This window comes from Gorilla gorilla, chromosome 13 (assembly GCF_029281585.2).
Source record: "Gorilla gorilla gorilla isolate KB3781 chromosome 13, NHGRI_mGorGor1-v2.1_pri, whole genome shotgun sequence".
Lineage (NCBI taxonomy): Eukaryota > Metazoa > Chordata > Mammalia > Primates > Hominidae > Gorilla > Gorilla gorilla.
In genome coordinates, this window is record NC_073237.2 from 117,209,540 (window position 1) to 117,221,208 (window position 11,669).

Below are 11,669 nucleotides of genomic sequence, written 5' to 3' on the forward strand. Positions count from 1 at the left end.
AAGGCGTGAGTAATAGGGACGTGCGCCGCCTTGTTGGTGTTGATCAGTCCACCAAGGAGAAGCAGCTGGGCGCGGTGGCCGTACCTGTAATCCCAGCGCTTTGGGAGGCCGCGGCGGGAGGATCGCTTGAGCCCGGGAGTTCGAGACCAGCCTGGGCAACATAGTGAGAAACCCGTCTCTACCAAAAAGAAAAAAAAAAAAAAAGGAAAAAAATTAGTGCGGTGTGGTGGCACGCACCTGTAGTCCCAGCTACTCGGGAGGCTGAAGCGGGAGGCTCCCCTAAGTCTAGGAGGTCGAGGCTGCAGTGAGCGGTGATTGTGCCACTGCACCCCAGCCTGGGCGACAGAGCAAGACCCTGCTTTCCCCTCTTGTCCTCCACTCCCTTCAGAAAACCAAGAAAGACCAGCGTGGAGAGTTGGTCTCCCATCTGCTCTAAGCTGCTGTGTATTCCCCTGTAATGTAAACATCGTGAAGGTGGAGACCCAGTTAACCTTTTAGGTGGAAGGCCAGATGACAGAGGGCAACATCTGACCCGGAAGGCCATCTGCAACCAGGCCAAATACATCTACAGGGAACCAATGGGAAACATCTGGGGAGGACAACCCAAATAAGTATCATGCGAGCAAGGGATGGTTTGAGAACTTTAAAAATCGCTGCTGTTTTGCAACATACGAAGTTGATGGGGAGGAAGGACCCTTAAATCCTGAGTGGGTATCGAGTATTCCAAGCAACTGGAGAGAGGCTTTGTGCCTCAACAGGTCTTCAACGCCAAGGAGATGACCCATCTTTTGCAGTGCATGCCTTCCTACTTTTGGGGCAAAAGACAAAAATCTGGAAAGCTTAGAGGAAGCTAAGGACAGGATTTCCTTCATTTTTTGGTGGCAGTGCCTCAGGTGACAAAATGATAAAACCACTGCCGCTTTACAAAGACTCTAATACCCCACTTGTCTTTTAGAGATAAACGCCTTCCTGTTTTCTTGTAATCACACCCAGAATCACCACTGCCACTTTTTGGATTAGTTTTACAATTTTTTTATCCATCAAGTCCGAAGTCATTTAACAAAAAAAATCTGGAAATCAGAATGTTGCTAACTGTGGACAGAGGTCCCAATCACCCAGATTCATTATTCTTTGTTCATTCTAATGTTGATACTGTGTTTCTCCCTCAGGAAGGCCCTAGCTTTCTTCAGCCCTTGGTTCAGGGTATAACTGAAGCATTTGAACATAATCAAGCATATGTTTGACCATTTTGCTGACTGTATTGAGAAAAACCCTCACCTTATTCTGAAAGAAACATGGCAACAGTACAATATTGCCGATGCTTTGGTAGTGATAAAAGAGGTGATGGGTGATATAAAATCAGCCACTCTTAAGCTTGCTGGAAACTGTGGGAGGATGTGTGAATGATGCATATTTCCCTAGAGCTAATGAAGAAGTTAAAAAAAATCTTAGTGTCTGCAAAACAGGTGGGTTTAAGATTCACTGATATTAGGGAAAGTGAAATTAAGGAGCTACTCAAGTTTCAGTCTTTGGTCATCACTGAGAGTCTATTTCCATAGGAAGAAGTCTTTGCAGAGGAAATTGAATGCTGTCTGATGCTAAAATTCATATGGATTCTTTCCTGGATTGAAGCCTGACTTTTAAAAAAGGTTTCAATAAATTGCTTATACCTATGAAGAGATGCAAAAGAACCTTCAAAATAAAGCAAAGGACTTGAAGAAAGAGAAGGAAGACATGAAGAAGAGGATGTCATTTAGGTGAAGGTGATGGATACAGAATCTGAGTCTGAGGGGAACCTGGTCGACAGAGAGACAAAAAAAAGAAATTTTTTTTTTCTGACTCAAAAAAGAAATTTTTTTTTTCTGACTCAAAAAAAAAAGGAAATTTTGTTAACAAAATCAAGAATTTAAAAAAAGTGCTGTGAGAGCCGATCTATGCATCTGGTTTGTGAGCCAGTATTCTGTGATGGCTGCAGTTTTTAGAGATCCTAGTAGCTCTACACATCTGTCTTCTGCTTTCCTAGAACCTGGGCTCCCCATGGATGACTCACTGCTGGTCGTGTGTGTGTGTGTGTGTGTGTGTGTGTGTGTGTGTGTATGTGTTTGTGATTTAAAATTACATTCAGTCAACTCTATAGCCCTATGGGCTTTTTGAATAACCAAGTGCTCAACAGTTCTGTAATCTTTCAGGTTGCTGTGATCAGTCCCCAAGGAGTTTACACTCTCAAAGAGATTGGGAAAGGCCTGTGAGACAATGGGATTCTTTTTTCTAGAGGTGTAACTCTGCCTGTGTTTGCATGCCACCTCCAGAACCACTAAAATATAATTTCTCAGTGGGTGATTGAGTAAGACTGGCAGCAATTGCAAAAGCAGATTCAAGCCATGTGTCACTCTTCACAGTCAGGAACTTATTTACCTCTTGGAACTTTCCAAAGGAACGATGATGGTGGTGGTAATGTCACATTAGTATGGAGCCCTTAAATTCAGCAGTGTTCAACCTGAGGGAAGACAGAGTAGGTCAATTCTCTTGGCAGCAGCTGAGGGAAGGAGAGAGCAGGGAGCAGGGCTCAGATAAGGTTTGTTTGGCAGGGTCCAAGCACTTCATGGAATGGAGACATTTGGCTGTCAGAGATCTGAGGAAGATTTGTCAGGGCCTGCTACACTCTGAGGGCTTGCAGTTTGGATGGTTGGGAACACTTCTTCCTTGCAGTGATGGTGCTCCTATTTCTATGACACGTGTACTAGTTCAGACACAATTTATTGTGTTCACCAGTTCTATGCACAGCAATCAGAGACTGAGATTGAAATCCAGTATAATATTAAAGGTGATCTGGGCCAGGCGCAGTGGCTCATACCTGTAATCCCAGCACTTTGGGACGCTGAGTTAGGGGGATCACTTGAGGCCAGGAGTTTGAGACCAGCCTGGGCCAGAAAATGAGACCCCATCTCTAAAAAAAATTTTTTTTTAGGTTAGCCAGGCATGGTGGTGCATGCTTGTAGTCCTAGCTACTTGGGACACTAAAGTGGGAGGATTGCACGAGCCCAGGAGTTCGAGGCTGTAGTGAGCGAAGATTGTGCCTCTCTGCACTCCAGCCTGGGTGACAGAGCAAGACTCTGTCTCTAAAACACACACACAAACAAAAAACATCTGACAAGGGATTTCAGCCTGGAGTCAGTCAAAAAATCTTAAGAGGTCTGTAAAGGAGATGACTATGCTGTTAGGGCTGTGGTAGAAACCTTTAATAACAAGTGAAAAGAGCTTGTATTTGCCAAAATGAACACAGGATATGATTCTTTTTTTGCTTTTGCTTTGGAGTTGTATCAGCTCTGTGCGGTCACATGGGTATCTACAAATCAAAGCACCCATCAACCAGATGCATCTCTGAGAGTTAACAGCAGAAGGTGGCATAATAAAAGAAGTTCTCGGTAGTGAAAAAGGTTGGAAACCACCAGCTAAACCAATCCTTTTGTACCAATAGGAGATTCAAGTTGAGAGGTGGGAAAGGGCCTATCTCAGAGTAGGTGCTTGAATACTTCTTACTAGAACGAAAGAAGGAACTTAAGATCACACAGCCATGTTACTGCAGGACGGGGAATGGAACCTAGGTCTTATTTTTGGTTCAGTGTTAACTCCCATTCTCTAAGCAGACTGGGCCTGTTATTCAAACTGCCTTCCCATAGGTGCTTCCCTGCTTCTCTCCTCACCCAGAGAAGGACTTACAAACAGCTTATCTTCAGAGGTTTTGTGCCTGATAGTTATGGAATGTGCTGGTTTGAGCAGGGAGGATGTAAGGGGAGGGGAATGCTAAAAGCCTGTCTACTTAGAGTCAGGTTTCCTGGGTAAGTCCCTGGAACCCCATCCCCTTCCCCTCTCTTGAGACCCTGGAACTTACTCCAGTAACTGCCACCCTGTGCCTTTGCTTCAGGGCCATGCTGGATAAGGAGCTGGCTGCCTCTGTGAACATCCTACTCAAGGCATCTTCACTGTGAGTTTTGCTGTTGCCATTGGAGGGGGAGTGGGGGGAGTGTGGGGAGTGCTAGGGTCAGGTCCTGGCTGGTGTAAAGAACACTGAATTAAAGGAATTGTCAGAATAACTCCAAGGCATTTAGATAATCAACAGTCCATTTCAGTGTTTTTATTCAGAGATCGATCGATCAGTGGGATGTTGTCCAACAAAAGCAAAAATAGACTGTATAGAGAAGGAAGGAAAAACTGCATAATTTAGGAACAGTGTATCTTGTTTGCACATTCTTTGGTTAAATCAATTAGCCTGCTGTTAGGAAGGAAGTCTGGGCATTTTATCCTTGAGTAAACCAACTAGGGATATCAGAGAAAACAGTTTCCAATGCTTTTGGATTCTCCGGAAAACAGACAGTTTAGCATATATGACAGGCTGCTTCTGGGTATTGTCTACCTTTCATTTCATTAACAACTTCACTTTAGAAGCCTGGTCTGCACCATTTCCCTCATCACAATACTTCAGCATCCTGGCACTAGCTGTGCAGGATTTGTTGTACGTCTTCCTTTCCCTGATGATCATGTTTCTCATTTCCTTCCCTCTCTCCCTTACACCCTCAAAAGAGAGAGACATAATATACATTCTCAAGGTCATATAAATGTAGCTATATAATGAAAGCTACCTTTTTCTCCCCAGTGATGTCATTTCCTCAGTGGCTCACACCATCTGTAGTCATAGTTCCCAAATTTGGCCATGCTGTCTATCCCTGAACTCCAGCCTCAATCTATTCAATTAGTCGCCCTGAGGATGGGGTCCAGGTCTCTGAATTTTTAAAGACTTGTATAGATAAGTCACATTTAGCCAGTCTGGGAACCAGTGTTGGGAAATTGAATAGAATTTCATCCTACTATTTCCTTTATATGCCCATCCTTTCTCGTGATGTATTCTTTTGCCACAGTCCTGTGACACAGGAAGGGCCAGTGGCCTTGGTCATCTTAGATTTGCCCTTGTTGATCTTCTCAGGGTAAATGTCTTTCCTTTCCCCTGATGGTGTTCTTATACTGTCTTCTGATCATCATTGCTGACTTTGTTTTCAGCATCTAAAAGTTTCCATAACTATAAGGCTTACTTCTTCCCTGCAGTCTTCTGTGTTTTTAGTTATTCATTTATGGGCACTCTCCTTGTCAGTGATCAAAATAGCACTAGTGTGTAGGATGAGCACTGGAAGAGCTCAAGCAGAGAAGACATAGGAGTTTCTGCAGGGCTGTCCTGGGGTGGTTCTTGATGAGGCCAGTTGGGGAAAAAGCTAGGTGGCAGATGTTGGCACACTATAAGAAAAAGCATCTTGTGAAAACCTTTAAGTTAGATGGACTTCATCAAGAGATGATGAACCTCCCACCTCCAGGAATGTTCAGGCAAATGCCAGATGCATGCATTGGAATCGTTGGACCAGATGACATGTGAGGCCTTGGTCAACTCTAGACTTGTTTATATAGGCTTGGAAAGATTTTAAAGTTTTCTCCTCAGTAGGTCACTTAGGTGGGCCAGGTTTGACAGTTCACTGAGCTCCTCTTAGGAGCATCATAATTTGGTTTTGTTCCCTTCTCCAGGTACTTTTGGGAGGGAAAAATAGAAGCCACTAATATCCTGTTAGTGAGGATGTGAGCGTAGGGAGTCTTTTTTTTTTTTTTTTTTTTTTGAGACAGAGTCTCTGTTGCCCAGGCTGGAATGCAGCGGCATGATCTCAGCTCACTACAGCCTCTGTCTCCCGGGTTAAAGCAATTCTCCTGTTTCAGCCTCCCAAGTAGTTGGAATTACAGGTGCCCGCCACCATGCCTGGCTTATTATTTTTTTTGTCTTTATTTTTTGGTAGAGACAGAGTTTTGCTACATTGGCCAGGCTGGTCTTCAACTCCTGGACTCAAGTGATCTACCTGCCTCGCCCTCCTACAATGCTGGGAGATAGGCATGAGCCACCACACCCGGCCTGTTGTTTGTTTTTTCTTTTCTTTTTTTTTTTTTTTTTTTTACCATTAGTCCAAATGTCAACATAGTAAAAGGATAAATAATAAAATAATATTGTTATGAAAGTAGTTTTGACCCCATGGACCCCCTAGAGTCCTGGAGATCCCCATGGGTCAGTGGACCTTCACTTTGAGAACCTCTAGTATAAACCTTTATCATTCAGAAGTGGAATTTTTGGAATTGGCATCACCTGGGAGCTTTCAAGAACTGTAGAATCTCCTGCTCACCCCAGACCTACTGAATCAAATTATAGTTTAACAAGACCCCCAGGGGATTTCTGTGCATATTAAATCTTGAGAAGCACTGGTCTAAACCAGTGTTTCTCACCGCTGGCTGCTATGTATTAGCATCACTTGGACACATTTTTCAAACTACCAATTTAGGCCCCACCTCACAGATTTCGACTTAATTTGGCCAGGGCGGGGATCAAGTATAGTGGTACTAAAAAGCACCTTTCTTTTTAGATGACTCTAACGTGGTCACCTAAACCTTCTCAGGTTGACTCTAACGTAGGGCCACACATGCAAACCACCTATATGGATGATGAAACCTTTTCTTTACTTCTTAGGGAACTAAGATTCTGTGAATACACAGTTCCCCTGGGTCTCAAACTAGCTATAGAGGAGGCCCTCATGATACCACCTCAGCAGAGGTGAGAGAGTAAGGAACCATTGGTAGAGCCAGTACTGTGGAGAAATTAAAATTTCACTGGTGAGGGACAGCTTCAGGGTTAACAGAGTTGGACCTCCTACCTTGAAACCTGGCTCCCCACCTGCCACTGTTCCATAGTGCTTGGAAAATATGAATATTTTATGTGCCTCAGTTGCCCCTTCTGTAAAATTGGGATTATACTAATGGGTTGTTATGCATATGGAAATTAATATGTGAAACCTGTACATGAAATGCTTTATCAGTCTCAGCTCTTATTATTAATGTGTTAAAAATGTCTTTGAATTCTGTATGTCTGCTTATAAAAACACATAAGTTAACAAAATTCATTATCCTCAGGCACCCAACGTACAGAATGTTTAAGCATACATTTGAAGCAACATGTGAATGTATACATATGCTGTGATTTATTAAGCATGTTACGGGAACTTTAAAACACCTCATTCAGCAGAAAGGAGGCAGAGAATTATAATCCTCATTTGACAGATGGGACACTGAGGCCCAAGTCCTCATGTTTCTTCAGTCTAGAAAGTGAAGAGAACTTGCACTGTGTGACAAGGGCCAGGCAACAGACACAGGAGAGGAAGATAGATTCCTGTAGACCTTGATTGTCAGGGAAGATCCCTTGGGAAAGGTCAATGGTTGAATTGGACCTTGAGGGACAGAGAAGTTGTTTTTTTTTTAAGCAAGAATAGGCTTTTGATTGATGAGCAGGAGCAGGTGGAATCTAGGTGGGCAAAAGAATACAGAGATACTGGGGGAGGGGGGATTCTTTTGGGAAGTGATGTGTATAGGATAATAATAAAAAGAGTAGCTCACATTTAATGAATGCATACAGTGCCAGCTGGTATACTGGGTAAGTGCTTTGTATACCTTGTGTTAATTAATCCTCAGCAGTCCAGTCATGTAGGGTCTTTTTTTTTTTTTAAATAGCATTTAAAGAAAACTAAGTGACTTGTCCATAGTCAGACAGCTAGTAGGGGCAAAGTTAGAATTTGAACCCATGTCTGTGAGACTCTAAAGCTATCTGGCCTAACTGGCCACTTATTGACAGATGGGAAACACAGGCTAGGGAGTGACAGGCCGTGGGCCTGGACAGGTGGGGTGCGGCAGGTTGCAGAGGGCCTCCCTTGAGGCTGGCCAGTTGGGTTTTATCACGAGTTGATTCTAATCATAGTCACTTATAGGGCTTTGCTTTCTCTCCAAAGGCTGTACATCCTTTTGAAATCCCAGAGATCTTCAGTCTCCCTGTGGATTAAGGAGATGTGCAGTATTTAAAGTGGCTTCAGGAAGGCATGGAAGAGGACTGAGTGGGGAAAGCTTTTTGTGCATGCTGCTGGCTACCTCCAGCGGCTGCCTCCAGCCTCCATCAGCTGCACTCTGGGGAAGAGGCTGCCTTCTACCTCCCAGCATCTCTGGATTTCATGTTCCTGTCAGCACAGAGGAGCTAAATGGCCTGTAGAGGCTGAAGGTCTGAGGCTCCTCAAGCTGGAAGAAAAGGCTGGGCCAGTCAGGCCAAGCAAGAACACAGTGTAACTTGTCTCTGAGTGCTTCATGGTTAAGGGGGATAAGCGGGCACAAGGGCATGAGGATGGTTATATGTACAGACTGAGGGGAAGAAGCAGTGAGGATGAGACTTGCCATCTTCTTGAGTCAATAGGCCTGCCTCAGGTGCCTAGGATGTAATTGCTCTCCTGCTTCTCATGGGGAGGAGTGGCCCTCATGACCTTGTTTACCTGGAAGAGTGTGGGATGAACGCCTCCTCCTGTGGGGACTGGCAAGTGCTTTAGCAAAAGGATAAATTGCTAATTGTGGCATTTCGTGGATCAGCAGGATTATTTCTCCTTGCCAAAGAGGATTTTGTTGGTCCTGAATTCTGAGGAGGTGGGACTAGGAATGGGCTCCATGAGCCTGTGTATGACTCAGGGAATATTAGGACTTTGGCCCAGCCTCATGGGTTGGGAGTAAGTCTTGGCTCTTCCCTAGCCTGAATGACAGACATCAGATCATTGTGGTGCTTTGTCCATGAAGATGTAGATTCTGAGCCCACCAAACTAACCTTTTCACTTGAGCACAGAAACAGCCCCGGGAATCAGACAGACCCGTGTCTTTCAGGTTTGCTTCACAGATCCCCAGGAGTTGACAATAGGTGCCTTGGAGACTGCCTGCATGGGGATTTTTAAAAAGCTTTCTTTGTTAAAGGTTTGTAAACCGCTCCTCTGAGCCTGTTTTCATTTTATAGATTATTCAGGAAACTGAACTGCACAGAGATCCAGAAAGTGGGTAGTGCAGGCTGTAGTGCTGATAACTACTGTACTACTTGGATCTTTGTGCTCCCAAATACCAAATAGAAGAGGATCTCTGAGAGTCCTTTGCAAAGATCTCGTAAGGAATTTAGGCTGGGGCCTTCGGAAAATTCCAGAGGATTCCAATGGAGATTTTGAGGGACTGCCTCAGAAGAACAAAGAGAATGATAATGGTGATGTCCCTGCTTTTTACAACAGATCATGTTCTGATATATATGCAAATCTGTGTAAAGTAAACCCTACCTAAAATGTACTGGGGACCCAAGATGGACTGCCTGTATTGCTTCCAGGATAAAGTCCAATTTCTAGCTCTGGTTTTTATAACCTTGCTTCAGCTCACCTTTTCCGTCATCATCCCCTCCATCTCCTCTCCCACGCTGGGAAATGGATGGCTGCACTATACTGTGTGATGTTATTGCTATGTTCATGCCATCCCCTCTGCCTGGAATGCCCTTCTGCATGAATGCCTGTGAAATGTTGTTGCTCCTTTGTATGGCCTGGCTTCTGTGGTTGGCAGGAATCTCTTCTTTTGTGGTATTCCTGTCATCTTTGTGCATCACAGTCAGCTTTGTATTCCTAGCTTGTAAGCTACTTGAGGATAGGGGCATGTCTGAATCTATTTAATCTCTTGCACCTGTTTGGCAAATTGATGTTTTAAGTATTTAAATACCTAAAGCTCTCTCTACAGTACATACTCACTTTTGATTTATGGAATTGGCAAAATTCAACATTTTTCCTTGAATATTCTTAAAGTGAGACTAATTCCAAAGGAGAGTGTTCTGTCTGTGGCCTTCATTGAGTGGTTTTCTGTTACCAGAAAGCTCTTGGTGGCCTTCCTCTTCCCTGGTGTCAAGGTTGACTGCTATAGGAAGTGGGAGGGGAGAGGGCCGTTTCTGCCACGCATTGTCCTAGGTTCTTAACATTATTTAATCCTTATAATGCAATGTTATCCTCATTTTACAGATGAAACCTGAGACCAAAGAACATGTAACACATAAAGTACATTGCAGAGTTAGGATGTGAACCCAACTCTGATTCTAAACCTAATGCTCTTACTCTTTCATTCAGAGGTTCAGTCAGTTCTTTGTAGGTTGTAGATCCAGAGAAGCTGCCGTAGCCAACAATAAAGTTGTTAGTTTTTAAAACATCTATGTGGTAAGTTGGTCTGGCACTTAAAAATGTATTGTTTCCCAGGCACGGTGGCTCACACCTGTAATCCCAGCATTTTGGGAGGCTGAGGCAGGCGGATCATTAGGTCAAAAGATTGAGACCATCCTGACCAACATGGTGAAACCCCGTCTCTACTAAAAATACAAAAATTAGCTGGGTGTGGTGGCGCATGCCTCTAGTCCCAGCTACTTGGGAGGCTGAGGCAGGAAAATCGCTTGAACCCAGGAGGCAGAGGTTGCAGTGAGCCAAGATCATGCTACTGCACTACAGCCTGGCAACAAAGCGAGACTCTGTCTAAAAAAAAAAAATATATATATATATATATATATATTGTTTACTACTCACCACAGATCTGCAGGAGTTCACTGATCTCTAGGATCTGCCTTAACTCCAACTTACATGTTTTGGTCACTATTACAAACTGTCATCCCAGAATGCTGCTGCAGAGGCTAGGGCTAGGACACAGACCAGTGTTTCCATGTGGGAATTCCCTCCCAGTATTTCTTAGGAAATGTATGTTTTTTGAATCCATAATCCCTAGAAAAATCAGTTGAGGAAATGAGAAGTATTGTAATTATTCTGTGAATAGTAACACTTACCATTATGGAGACATCACTAGTTTGAAAGAATCCAACTTCATCAAATACTAACATACCGAGTTGAAGGCTACAAGAACTGAGACAGGAGCATAGCAGAGAGAAACGGTCACCATCTCATTAGCCCTATTTTTGGTTGTTGTGATGCCATTACATCTGTATATCTGGCCGTATCAGCTGCTAATGGTGAGTTCTTGCAAATAAAATGATTTGATAAACAACCTACCATACTTTATACAAATCTTATGGTGTTCCGAGAAATAAACTTTGGAAGCAAAATAAGTTAACAGTCTGGACACGATTGATTCTATATTCTGTTTACCTTGCTCTAGGGTATTCAAATGTTATATTTATTTGAACACTATCCAATATATGTTCCCTGGCATCTTCCTGTCTTTTAAATATTCTCTGTACGCTACAGTTCTTTGTAAGTAAAAATAAGCTTAATATGTCTACTTAGCAAACAAAGTTTTTCCAGATACCTATAATAATGAGGAAAACAGTATAAAGAATGAAGTATTTGAAGAATAACTTATGATTTGGGGGATTTCTGAGAATTCTACTTCTTTGTCCCTAATTTCCAAAGGTAAATGTTTGTTGTGAATTTGGAAATACTAGACTACAGAAAAGCAGGCAGTCTCTAGCCTGGGAGGCCCACTGATCTTAGGAGGGTCCATATAGCTGCTTATTGCAGTCCTTGCACTAGAACCCAGGTCTTTTGACACCTGGTGCCACTTTTCATTCCATTCCATTAATTATAGCCCAGAGAATAACCACCACCCCCCCCCCCAAAGTCCCATTGTGGTTTTATTCTGAGGACAGATAAAAGGTTGAAGCTGATGGAGTGGTAGAAAGAAGTGGGAGCCATAGTGAATGAAGACGTTTAAGGGCAGATATTAACACCACTGAGTCCTTCATTCGGGATTACAGGCTACACTTTACCCCT

The 11,669-nt window shown here is 43.4% G+C and overlaps 1 long non-coding RNA gene across 1 annotated transcript; it reads left to right on the forward strand.

Annotated features, from left to right (window-relative positions):
- Positions 1-3,127: 3,127 nt before the first annotated feature.
- On the forward strand, positions 3,128-11,005 carry LOC101126449 (uncharacterized). The gene is made up of 2 exons (XR_010130342.1): positions 3,128-3,985; positions 7,860-11,005. It is a non-coding gene; the product is annotated as an uncharacterized lncRNA (long non-coding RNA).
- The last annotated feature ends 664 nt before the right edge of the window (positions 11,006-11,669 follow it).